Source organism: Capra hircus, chromosome 14, assembly GCF_001704415.2.
Source record: "Capra hircus breed San Clemente chromosome 14, ASM170441v1, whole genome shotgun sequence".
Lineage (NCBI taxonomy): Eukaryota > Metazoa > Chordata > Mammalia > Artiodactyla > Bovidae > Capra > Capra hircus.
The window spans coordinates 30,727,704-30,742,051 of record NC_030821.1 but is presented as its reverse complement, the minus strand read 5'-3'; positions in this window follow the sequence as shown (position 1 = coordinate 30,742,051).

Sequence of the window (14,348 nt, the reverse complement as noted above, 5' to 3'; positions counted from 1 at the left end):
GAGAAACCTTGGTGCTATATATATATTAAATATTTTGTGGAACTTGAACAAATAATTCAGACTGAAAGAGAATAGTTATCAATTATTAAAGTGATTTGAAAGTTAGTCTAAAATTTTGAAGTGCATTCAGCCAAATTTCAATTAAGCATCAAGATTACACCCTTGATTAATTTCAGTGCTCAAATTTTCTCAATTGTTATAATAATCTTCCAATGCTGTGTTAACATTCATAGCATTTAGACCTGTTTCACTCATATTCTTTCTAAAATAGTGTTTATGAATATGATATTCAGCGATGCCATCTACCTTGGAAATAAATATTTTTAATTATTGATATTTAAATTATGTGTACAGAAAATGTTTTTAATGTTATGTTCATTTTTAGTGACTTAAATTATTATGCTTGCATCAAATTTTTATACAAATCTCAATATATAGTTGTATTTTCAGACATAAAGCAGTCCTCAAAGACTTGACTCTTAAGCTGGACCGAATCTCTAAATAGGAATTTGCTGACATGAAAACAATATTCTTTTAAACAATAAATTTCAGCTTACCCAACATACTTGACATACCAACTGACGTCTGTTCTGTGCAAAATAAGGATAAATGATACATGCCCCTTCTTTGAGAGACTGAGAGAGAGTAGAGGACATGGAGAAATCCATCCTGGTGAGACAAGGAAGATTTTGTAAAGCTCATGGCTGAGCAGAGTACTAAAGGAGATATAGGATGTGTGTGGGCAGTGAGTCCTTTAATTGATGTTTTAGATGAGTCAATAAAGATAATACAAAACTAGCTTGCTTAATTTTTCTAGATATTTTAGAGGAAAAAATGTCTTGTTCTTCTATTCCATTCTCCACAATGTAGTCAGAATTACCTTGTAAAAATGAAAACCTGATCATATTCCTTCATTGCTTTAAAGCTTCCACTGATTTCCCAGTGACTTTGGGAATAAAACCAAACTTGATGATAACCCATGGGATCCTCTTATGTTTTTTTTTGTCTATATCTCCAAATTCATCTCATGAAACTCTGATAATCAATCTCTGTGTTTTTTGCCAAACAGAATTACTTTTAGCTTATTCTTTTTTGACTCAGGCTAGTCCCATAAGCTATTCCTTCCTTTCAACCAAATCATTCTAATTGCTTTTCCAAGATTTAGCTGAAATTGTTAATTCCTGGAAATTTAGAATTTCCTGTTGTAACTCACCATGTTAAATTCTGTAGGTAGGGAGAGGATGAGTCTTGTTCATGGTTCATTCCCAGTGCTTAGAACAGCTTCTGACTCATAGACATATTTAGATAATATTTAGTAAACTGGTGAATAAATATTTGCAATTCCACTAGCCAGAGTATTCATTCAACTTACTTAAAGGCTAAAAATTATATTTTTCAATATAATGAAATGTTCATGTAGTTCAATTTAAAAATAACTATTTTGTTATAGTTATAATAACCAATGTTTTTGACCCCTTTGAAAACCAAAAGTATTCTTACAAACTTAAAATGAAATATTGCTTTTTTATTATAGTACTACTTAAAATTCACAGAGTAAAACTAGATATAAATGCCTTGCTTGTGGCCTTTTTACATTTATAAAATCAAAGAAAATTTATTGATAAACACAAAATAATAAAGTCAGTAAACTATATATAAATAAATATGAATGTAATATTATGAAGATTATTTTGCTGAGATTATCATCTAAAGCATATATACAATAGAGATTGTGATAGCATAGGTTTTTTGATGTCTACAAGTGCATACAAAGTTTTGCACTGTGATCATGTACATTTTTCATTTTTTTTCTATTGACACTGCAATTAAACTTTCATGTCTGTGATGTCTTTTGATCATTGCTACTTTCTAATTGGTCTATTCTTAATAACTTGAGGCAATTAAAGTACTTAGTATTATGACTATGAAAACAAAGAAAACATAAACACTGAAATTGCACTTAGTAAGTGGCACTTGGTATTTGTTAAGTGTATAGACTCAAAAGTCTACATATTAATTTCTGAAAAATTAAGTCACGGTAATGAATTTATTATAAAAGCTGCACAATTAATTTGAAAAAAAACTTAGAATATTTATGAAAGGTTTTTCAATCTCTGTAGGGTTCTGCTCCAATTAATTTTTCCTATAGTACTATAATAAAGCATCAGTAATTCAATTTAAGGTATGTTCTTAAAAAAATTTTTTTTCAGTTTCTACTTGTTCTCAGTGAAAGAAAACCCCTTCTAATTTTTTCCATTTGAAAAAAGTCTTAGACATGAAATAAAATGTAAAGAAGTAAAAGAGAAAAATATTGATGAAGAATGTTGGTTTAAATCTTCTTTAAATAGTGTGTTAACACCACAGTTTATTAGTGCCCAATAGTTTTCAAAATGAACATTTGATTTTATTGATTGGATTTTAGTTTACTTTTCTTACCTACTGTGCATGAGAGTCTTTTCGGGTCCCATGAAATATTAGTGTTGAATTTCCCTATCAGTAAAATAGTATTGTAGTATTATATTAGGGTTATAGAGAGGATTAAACACAGTATTAGGTGGAAATGCCAAAAATCCTCAAGTATTTTCTCCCAGTGTAAAGGCAAAACAAAATTGCTCACTATTATTGGTTAGTTTTGAGGTCAGAGAACTAGGCTGAGTCTGTACTCTATCCCTTATTAGGTGTATGATTTTGAACAATAGCTTCAAATTTAGAACCTGAAATTTCTTGGTAACTGAGAGTAGCTACCTGTAGGTATTTCATAATTATGTGAAAGAATTTAGCACAGTTGTTGGCTTATGTTCAGCGGATAGTAATTGTGTTTATTTTTACTATTATTCATCAAATATATTTAACTCTTGCTATCCATGTGACATTGCTCTGGACAGTAGAGGTATAAAAATGTACAATGCAGGCTGTACTATTGAGTAGTCTATATAACTTATTTTATGAAGGGAAGCTTATTATGAGAAACATTGCTAGAGCAGTGTTTTTTGTTTTTATTTTTAATGTTACTGAAGTAAAGGAAAGGGATCTTTTGCCTCTAAATATAAAAGTCAAGAAAGGCTGCAAAGACATAAGATATTTGTACAGATTCCTGAGAGATGAACAGAAGCTTTCAACTAGTAAATTGTGTTTATATTACTAAGATATATAAAAATTGCTTTAAGTGGATAATGTGCTGAATAGAAATATGATGACTGTATATCAAAATAAGTAAAGGAAATATTCAACCTTCCTTAAAAGGATTATTTGCAGTTATATAAATAAACCTAAAAACAATTGATCTTTTTAGTTTATAGAATATCCAGATGTTTAAAATTAGATACCATAGTATCTAGTGATATTTTAAATTCCATCAGAATAGTTTGTTGCTTTAAGTATAAGATTTTTTGAAATTATTTAGTAATATTTATATAAAATACCTTTTCTAACAATCTCTAAACAGCATAATTTATTATTATTTCTCTAAGAGATTTTAATTCATTGTTGACTTAAAACAGTAAGAAATATGTAGTATGATTAAAACATTAAGTAAAGGGTCCTTAATTTCTAGGATTTTATATTTTAAAATAGATGGAATCTTTTAGATCATTTACTACAACACTGTTACTTCTTATAGGAAATTGTCATCTGAAAAAGGCCATGTGAAAACCCAGTCTTCCTACTGATAAACTAGTATTCATTCATCCTTCTGTTTACTCATGGTTCATAAAGCCTTAATGCATGAAGACCCTTTTATTAGGTGATATTAAGGTTAAAGTAATATAAATGACAACCATATTTGGGTTTTCTTCCTCAAGAGTTTAGTATTTATATTATTAAAAATAGTGATTTAATGTCTTTTACTCTAGATAAGTCTTTAAACCATTGTTTTTCTTACATAATACAGTAGAATGAGATTTCTTTTTTCCCCAGTATGTAGATAATTCCTGTCTGCTGTTAGTAAGCAACCTTGGTAGTTGCTACTTTCATGTAAAAGTGTCAATATATTCTTCTGAAAAGTTCCCATATACATATATAATAATTATAAACACTCTATTGTTTTTCTTAGAAATTTAGATGACTGTATCATCTTATATAGTCAAGTATGTGTCATTAGCATTTAATGCCATTGATGGTACTTGTTTTGATGTAATGTAGCAAATGCTTCCAGTATATTTAATAGCTAATGATCTTATTAATAGGATTGAGCAGGATTTTAACTTAGTTTATAAGATAAGGAGGGCTTCCCTGGTGGCTCAGATGGTAAAGAATCTACTTGCAATACGGGAGACAAGGGTTTGATCCCTGAGTTGGGAAGATGCCCTGGAGGAGGGCATGACAACCCATTCCAGTATTCTTGCTAGGAGAATCCCCATGGACAGAAGAGCCTGGCAGGCTACAGTCCATGGGATTGCAAAGAATCCGACATGACTGAATGACTAAACACAGCACGTAATGTAACATGAAATTATATTTAACTGAAATTTAATATGATGTATAAACGCTCCCATAAGGGCAGCATAAAAGAAAATATTTTAATTACCAGCTTATAAGTAGAATTTTTAATTGTTTTCAACTTTAAGGTAAGAATAGTTAATTCAGCATGCATTATTAACTTTAGGTCAGCAATTTTAATCCAAACAAAAGCAGGAATTAAAAAAATACCATAAGCAATATTTTTTTCAAGTAACATCATTGGAGTTTTACATTGCTCAATAAAAAGAGGAAAACATCTGATGAGTATTGTGCTCTTACTTTCTTTTGTTCTCTATTTGCATGGAATATCTTTTTCCAGCCCTTCACTTTCAGTCTGTATGTGTCCCCTGTTTTGAGGTGGGTCTCTTATAGACAACATATATATGGGTCCAATTAAAATAAATAAATTTATATTTTTTCAAAAAGGAAAAAAAAAGAGGAAAACAACATAGTATCAGATATACAATCTACACTGAATTTCCAGTTTATTTCAAAAGTCACATACTATGATATGTAACCATTTTGTTTAAAACAGTGGACTATAATATTACAAAAACTCTATTGTGTAGAAATAACAGTTCTTGGGTGCCTAGTAGGTGGCTTTCATTAATAGGTTATTTGGCCACGTGTAAAATAGAGTTTAAGTCTTTTCAATAGTTTGCAAGAACCTATTTTCAAACTATATATTAATATCTTTATAGAGTATAGATTTATAAATAAAAAACATTCTTTTTTTATTAATCTTCATAAGCTGCATCACCATGAGAAAATTCATTTATGGATGGTTACTTAGATCTTTGTGGATACTGATACGTGTTTACCAAGTATCAGGGCTTATTACACATATTATCTCAATGCTTAAGCATATAAGCTAAAGTTCATAAAATTTAAAATATGGTCTCTATTTTCAAAGGAAAATTATAGAGACAAGATAATAGTAAAAAATTATTGGTCATTTCTAAGAGAAACAATTTCCACAGAATGAGCATGTTAGGATGAGTTATAGGTACCTTTCAAAATTATAATATATTATATGTAGGAGAGATCAAACCTGTTCTGCCATAGGTTGTAGAACTTAGTGTATGAAATCACAGGAAGATACAAAATATAGAGAAAACTATTCTAACACTGAGTTTTGTTCAAATATAGATTGTGTGCTCCAGAAAGCAGCAAATTCCTAAGTCACTGATAAGATATATAAGCGTAGCTTGATGGACAAATTGGGTATTTGGAAAGTATTTAAGCATCAAAGTATTGAAATGATATGACCACCACTGTCCCTTCCAATCCAATCTCTGTCTATCATCATCTTCTATTTTCTCTTGAGCTTTGAACTGGCCTGGACTTAACTTTATGGTTATCTCATTGTAGAGAGAGATAAATTAAAGCAAGCATAGAAGTGGCCAACACTACTATCAAGATAGTTGGATTGGCACTCTCCTTATCCCAGTTAATAGAACTCAGCCATATAAACATTTTTTCACCAGGACCACTGCCATATATATGCCTTAAGTTCCAGAACCTTTTCATTTGAGGACCTAACTTTTAGGTAGTTAATGTCCAACATTAACTTTAACATTAATGTCCAACAGGTCCTTTATCAACACTTTCATTTGTCTGTTCCTTTGTTCCATCCTTCCCTTCCCTTCCCTTCCTTTTCCCTCTCCCTCCCATCCCCTCCCCTTCATTTCTCTCCCCTCCACTCTCCCCCTCCTTCCTTCCTTTCCTTACTTTCTTTTTATCTTTCTTTTTCCTTTTCTTTCTTCCTTTTAGTGCTATTTCTTCACTTCCTTCTTCCTTCCTTCTATACATTCATCCTTACTTCTCTTCCTCATTGTTTTCTTTGTTTCTTCAACAAAAATTCACTGACTATTCGCATGTCATATTTTCTTCTAGTCCTTTGTTTATACAACATTGAACAAAACCTGGTTCATTGAGTTTATATTTAAATGAGGAGAAAAAGACAAGGAAATAAGCAAATAACTACCTAATGGCAGAGAAAACAACTACATAGAAAAAGCTTGAGTTTTGCTTGCAAAAAAGAAAGCCTGATGTGCCTGGCTACTGCTGCTAAGTCTCTTCAGTCATGTCCAACTCTGTGCGACCCCATAGACAGCAGCCCACCAGGCTCCCCCATCCCTGGGATTCTCCAAGCAAGAACACTGGAGTGGGTTGCCATTTCCTTCTTCAGTGCATGAAAGGAAAAGTGAAAGTGAAGTCACTCAGTTGTGTCTGACTCTTAGCGACCCCGTGGACTGCAGCCCACCAGGCTCCTCTGTCCAGGGGACTTTCCAGGTGAGAGTACTAGAATGGGTTGCCATTGCCTTCTCCTGATGTGCCTGGAGTTCAGTGGAAAAAAAAGAAAAGTGGAGATCAGCTGAGAAACTGGCAGGAATTAGACTATATAGGCTTTGAGGCCTAGGTAAAGAGATTTGTTTTAATCTAAATGAGAGAGGAAGCAATTGGTAGACTTTATATTATCTAATATAACTTTTTATAAGACATCATTTTAGCAGGAAGATCCCCAGGTGTGGCCATAGCAATCCACTCCAGTATTCTTATCTAGAGAGTCACTGTGGACAGAGGAGCCTGGTGGGCTACAGTCCATGGGGTCGCAAAAGTTTGGACATGACTGTGTGACTAAGCATGCACACACATAAGAAATTTTAAGTAAGCAGGAGCAAGCAGACAAACTAGTACAGTATACAGATGTGCAATTAGTGATTGATACAGATTTTGGAGTCTAAGTCTTACACTATGGTTCTCAAACTTCAGTGTGAACACAAAACACCTTGTAGTCTTACTCAAATGCAGATTGTGATTTCATGGGATTTTGACAGGATCAGAGATTCTGCATTTCTAACAAGATAATCAGTATATCAGATTCTGCTGATATACTGATTAGCAAAAATTTACATGAAGATTATAATTATGGAGAGAGACCAGTACATACCCAGCAGTACATGATAACTGACCACTCTCCATGAAATCTTGTTCTCCACTAGAATATTTACAGTGTTAGTAAACCATCTCAGATAATATGGTAAAAGTTATTTCTATAAAAATGACTATACTGGTGGGAGATTAACTAGTGGATGGGATATTTTATGGCAGATGGATTTTCCAGATCAACCTTAATGACAATAATTAATTCTGTCAACCCTTAGGAATGACTGAGCAGATTATATTACTTATGATTTTACTGGAAAAAAACTGATGAATAATTGATGAAAGCATTCCCAAGCCTAATTTTAACTCATTTATTGCTTTTTTTACCTTAAATCTATATCTTAAAATTATTTTTTAAATGTATTATCAAATAACAGAAAAAAACAAGGTTTTACTTTTACTTAACATGATTCAAATCTTTGAAAGTATGATAGGTGAAAGCAAAAGATAGTGAAAATCAGGAAACAGAAAATGATTGCCAAATCAAAAATTTTCATGATTGAATAAATATGCATCATCTTCTATTTTATATCAATGATGAATTTGCACTTGCCTGTTCAAATTCCCATGTCCTTCTTTATGAGTTTATTTGATGTATTAATTTTCATGAATGTTTATCATAAATAATAACAAGATACAACATTTATGACATTTAAAAAATTGGTTATGTATGATTTTAAGCTACTTTCATTTATTAAATTAACTATTAATCTTTTGTGTAAGAACTTTGACACTGTTAGAGTAAATATTTATTTAACACATAGGGAACTGATAACATTTAGGTGGGTATACTATATATAAATGTTAACTGTTGCATTCTTTATCAATATCTTATCCTTTTATGTTGTTTTTTGCATTGTTCTCTTGACTGTTTTCCTAATCATATTATTTTGTTGAAAATTGTGTTAATGTTGATACTTGTAGCAATTAAAATCCATGTCCCAAAATGTACCAATTTATTATTTAAATATGTAATTATTTATTGAATATCATCTTCATATTTCATTTCCATGTTTCATCACATTTGTGAAATTATGAAAACTATCATTCATAACAGTAAATATATTTTTATATTTTGCTGAATAAGTTGTATTTAGGGAGAAAGAAGAGAAAAAATAAAATGTTAGAAATTGCTTGGTAACAGATTTTACATTCTTTAAAGGTACTAGATAGAAATACTCCAAAATTACTGAGGACCTTTACGACAATATTAACCATGAAAATTTGTTTTTTTCACATATGATGTATCTGCAGATAATCATTTTAACAGTTTTATTCAATGCTACCCCTCAAGCCATGCTTTTGAGTTATTCCTATGCAGAGATTTTAAGTACTTCCAATAACCTCAATGTTTTCCTTTAAGTAAGTCTAAGGAAGCATACATCTTTTCACATTAACTGCAACTGTCATCTTGTAACAAGGATCTTATTTCATAAGTGGTATTTTTTTTTAGATTTTCAGCCCCATTTTTATGCTCATCAGTAATTATTAATCAGAGATTTTGATACCTTATTGTTTATATTAACATATTATCTCATTTTTATAGAATGAGCAAACAAGGGAAATAATACTAATATGTATAGCATAAGAGAAACAGAGTCTTAACTTTAAAGAACAAAGATGGCAATGATTTTATGTGTAACTGGCTTCCCCAAATGGTTATCAGAGCTAATTATTTTGCCTGTGAATGAGATGATCACAATGACTGTGGGGTTGTGGTTTTTAAATCTTTTTCCTTGTTAAAGTATTTTGAAAGGGCTAGACATTCTATTTGTGCTCAAAGCTGGTGCCAAAGTGGACTCTGCCTTTTGGAGTATGAAAGTATGGTCCTATGTTAGACATTTTTATCTTGTTCAGAGTTATTTTGGGACATTTTCACCCACATTTGCAGCAAGCTGCTTCCCTCCATATAGTTTTCTAGAGCATATGGCTACCCTGCTGTGCACAGTGTGAAATCACACAATTAAGCTTCGCAATTTTAGGAAGAGAAGAACCTTTATATATGGCAGAACAGCATGGTGTTAGATTTGGGGTGCATTGCATAGTGTATTTTTTTTCCTCCTATCTAATCATTTTTATTCTAAACCATGGACTGTTGCTTTTTAGTGTTGATGCTTGACTTTTCTTTTTCTTTAATTGTCTTCAAATGGCATTTCTTCATAATACCAAATGGGATTAAAGAGTGAGAGATTTCTAGATTGATTTTGTCCAGACAAATTAGAAAATTTTTATTTACTTGGCTTACATTCAGAAAGTGAGGAGGGTAGAAGCAGCGAACAGTGGCAGTCATCAACTCTCCTGAACTTTTCCATTTGAAAGGAATGAGCCAAAGTTGATTTTACTAAAAAAAAACAAAACAAAACTGTATGGTAATTTGAGTTTCACCTAACAGTTGGCTTTTGCTACACCTTTTTATTCATGTGTTTATATTTTAAAAATAAGACATCGAGAGGCTTCACACTGTGGGATTATGCCTGGCACTATCAGTTAATAGTTAATATTATTTAGTACTAAATTTAGTTAATGAAACTGGCTCTGCTCCATACTAAAGTAAACCATCCTTAAAATCAGATATTGTTGCCTACTTAAAATTTTCTATTATTAGCTTTGCATTAAAAAAAAAATAATGTGGATAGAGTAAACTAATCCAGTCCATTTGTGATTTCCCAGGATATATTTCAGTTGTTATTTCTGACTGGATATATGAAATACTGTTATTCATGGTCAGGTGGTGGTGTTGATGCTAGGACTGAAGTTTTAAAGTCAAATGAATGAATGTATTTTACTAGTATATGTATTGGGCAATCTACTTAGCCTTTCTCCACTTTTACGTCTAGAAAGGAGGAAAATAATCCCATTTTGAATGGCTATTTTTTGGTTTAAATGAGACAGTGGACAGAGTACCTATGCTTTAGACATACAACCATTAACTGATACTGCCCACTTCTGGAACCTTTACAAGAAGAAAATACGTTTTAGTTACATTAAAAGTTTTATCAGATAAAGATATGTGAACAAAGTAAGAATACAGTTAGCACAGAGTTTTAAATTTCTTACATAGCTGATTTCCTTAGAAATAAAATATGTAGTCTAATTGGCTTCCTTAGTGGCTCAGCGGTAAAGAATCCACCTGCAGTGTAGGAGATGTGGGTTTGATCTCTGGGTGGGGAATATCCCCTCGAAGGAAATGGCAACCCACTCCAGTGTTCTTGCCTGGAGAATTCCATGGACAGAGAAGCCTGGAAGGCTATAGTCCTTGGGATCGCAGAGTTGGACATGACTGAAGCAACAGAGTGAGCATTAGCGTATAGTATAATGCAATATTGGTAGAGAATTATGGAAACTGCTGATACATATAGCTGTATTTAGCTCTGTTCATATGGATCTCATGTATAAGTTATTACTAAAATAATGTGTAGTATCCAGTCCATCTTAGGTTTCTGTTAGTCCCACATTTATTTTTCTTGCCAGTTGTACCTTTGTTTCAATTACTCTCCAAATTCAGTACAGCTAATTCACTTGCCTTCCTTTTTATATCCTCGATCCTTGTGAATGCTCTATGCTTCTTGAGGAAATAATTGCTTGAAAGGACATAAGATATGTGCTCTAGATTTCAAAACAAGTAAAGAAGTAAGTAAGCAACCAGTGGTAGAATGATGAGCAATAACCATCCCTATTTCTACTTAGATGTTATCTATTTAAGTTTAAGAGTCATTATAAGCAAATTGAGAGATGACGTTTAATACAGTATCTGAAAAAAAAACACAAATCTCTAATGATTTCCTTGTGCCAGTGGTATATCTATAGAGACTGTAGGGAAACTATTGAATATGGGCTAATTCAAGGAAGATTTATTTACAAAGGGATTACTTGTAAATAAGCATATGTAAAGAACCACAGGGATCATGCACCTAGGGTAGTAGCAACTAGGCTGTCATTATTCCCTACCCATTGGGATGAAGGAAGGGAGAGATGTTGGACAGATATATATATATATATAGATAGATGTATGGCGTAAAAAAGACTAGTAACTTTCAGTTAAGGGCCCATCTCCAGTTAACATAGTCGGAGAGACCTTTTAGAACAATCCTGATCCTACTTTCCTTCTTCCCTCCATCTTCCTGCTGCAGTTCTCTGGAGTTTGTTGATAGAACCTGGAGCATCTCAAATTTAAATGTTCATAAGAATTACATAGTGGTCTTGTTAATAGCTAATTTTAATTCATTAAGTCTGGGAGGGCTTGATAATCTGTTTTTCTAACAAGTCCTTAGTTGATGTTGGTGCTGCTGGTGTAATGTCACAGTTTGTATAGCAGGATGTAGCTTATTCAGGTCAACCAATGTACAAAGAATAAGGAGGAGAATAGATCTGGAAAAGCATGTGGCAAGGCATAAAAAGTGTGGAAAGGTATGGATGGGCTGTGAGAAAAACATAGATAAGTTATGATGAGAGTGCTCTGTTGTCTTCAATAGCCATGATTATAGCAGCATAACCCTGTGTCAAATACACTGTCAGAGTCCATCTATGCTTGTTTAAAACAATCGGTAGAGATATCAAGCCTCCCTCCGTGAAGAACTTTAGATAGACTATAATAATCTTATATCAGAAGAAAGAGGGGATATTGTTGCTTATTAAAGTAATAACATCTTCTAGATATTTTATTTAAAATTACTCAGTGTACTTAAGAAATTTGTAGTGGAAGAATATATTCCACTGCCATCAAGCTTATGATATGCATTACCCATGGTCACTCTTGTTGAAACAGTTGGCTTGCATTATACTGTAGATAAATGATCTCTGACATTATGTATAAAACAAATATGTATATAAAATTATGTCACTCATTTTAACTTAAAAAACATTATAAATTTGCAGGTATATATTTTTTTAGAGATCATCTGAGAAGTTTTGCCTAATCTTCGTATTTTCTAAGGCTTTCATGTGAAAACCAGAGGCATTCTAAGCAGTCAAAAAAAAAGAAGAAAAATTGAATTTTATCATTCTTTATGTTACACTATATAGTAAAAATATATTTTAGTAAAATTAATTAGTGAAAAGAGAAAAAATTAAAAATAAAAGAAATATAAAATAATCACCATTCAAAAATCATAGGATATCAAAGCAAAAAAGTACATAAGAAAATTATTGAATTGAGTAGATATTAATATTTAACTAGGACTAAAGATAATTTTTAAAAGTTCATTTAAAGCTGTCAGAAAATGAAGATTAAACTTAATTAAATTAAGGCTGAGACAGTTGTAAAAGTGTTAAAAGTATCTGTGAATCATACCAACAGTAACTGTTTCTATATGGTGACTTCTATTATGCCAATTATAAGAATCCCTAAAGAGAATATAAAAATCCCACATTTTTCTTATAATCCTGACATTTTACTGCACACCGTAACTGTAAGACCTGTTACGCCAAGCATTGTGTGTGCATCTGCAGGTGTCTACATAAGTGCAATGGATTTCTGAAGTTGTTCCATTTCTGGAAGACAAGAGAGCCCATATACAAATTTTAGAATCTTTATCCAATAATTAGCATCCACTATTTATTAAATAAAAATAAAAAATTAATTCAATCTGGAAGACCTATGAAAATTAGCAAATTGATTTTACAAAATACGATGTCTTCTTTCACACTTATACTTGGTTCAGTTTTCTAAGTAAAAATTTTAGACTTATTTCTTAGTCTGAAGTGGTTGAAAAATAAAATTTCAAAGACTTATGGTTTAGGCTGATTTTTTACAACTATGAGACCTTATAGCCTTAGAATCTTTTGTAAAAATGAAAATGGGCCTGTTACAAGAATGACATAAATTATGCTGAATACCTACACATATGTTTGTAAGAACTGTTATGATTATATGTCAACATTTAAGAATGTTTCTATACATTTATACCAAATGTACTAGTTTGGCCAAAGGATTTGGAGGGGTTTATAATGATATAAAAAAATGAAATTAAAGTTGGAAATCCAGGGAAAATTTATGAATTTGTATAACATCTCTAAACAATGATAAAGACATAACACAAAATAGTTGAGAAATTTTATGATAGTGCATCCCCAATTGAAATGTCTTCTGAAAATGACCAGATCTTAAAATTATAAATAATTAAATAGCTAACGTTTACTGAACTTTTCCATGTCCTGATTCTTGGTATTTGTTGTAGAATTTAAGTATATAACACAATATATGATTATAAATTCTCTTTCAACTAAAAAGAGGGGATCATAAGTGCTAGTCACAAGCTAGTGGGGTAGCATAAATAGATATTTTGGACTTAAAAACTATTAAAGTATCTAAACTATATTCCTTAACTCTAGTGATTTTTAAAAGGTAAAATGCATTATATTTAAGTAGTTATGAAATTTAATATTCATCATTTCTTATAAAATTAATTGATCTACTTCTATCATTTTAAACTATTTGGACCTTGCATATCCCTAAAATGTAAGTCTTTAAAAATGAACTTTCAGTGTTTGTGAACATGTTTCATTGCACCACTAATTTTCTTATCAAATGGAAGCCAGTATTATTTATTTTCTTCTAACATCTTCTAAAATAAAATATTTTTGGAAACACTCATGAACCACTTACTAATACGCTGCTGAATTTTCTATACTTTTTTACTGTATAGGCCAGAAACATGATTTACTTGCAACATACCTTTAGTCACTTTCTAAAATTACACTACATAAATATTTATAAAGCTAATATTCTTTTTCTAAGAAATTTATATCCAATGGTAAATTTTACATGAAAGATAGTAAAGAGTATCAGAGTAGTACTACCTAATTTTTACTGGCATCAGTGTAGTTTCTTTTTTAAAAAAATATAGATTTATTTATTTTAATTGGGGTGTAATTACTTTACAATATTGTATTGGTTTTGCCATACATCTTTCTTCTTCTAACGATAATATGGGATGGAATGA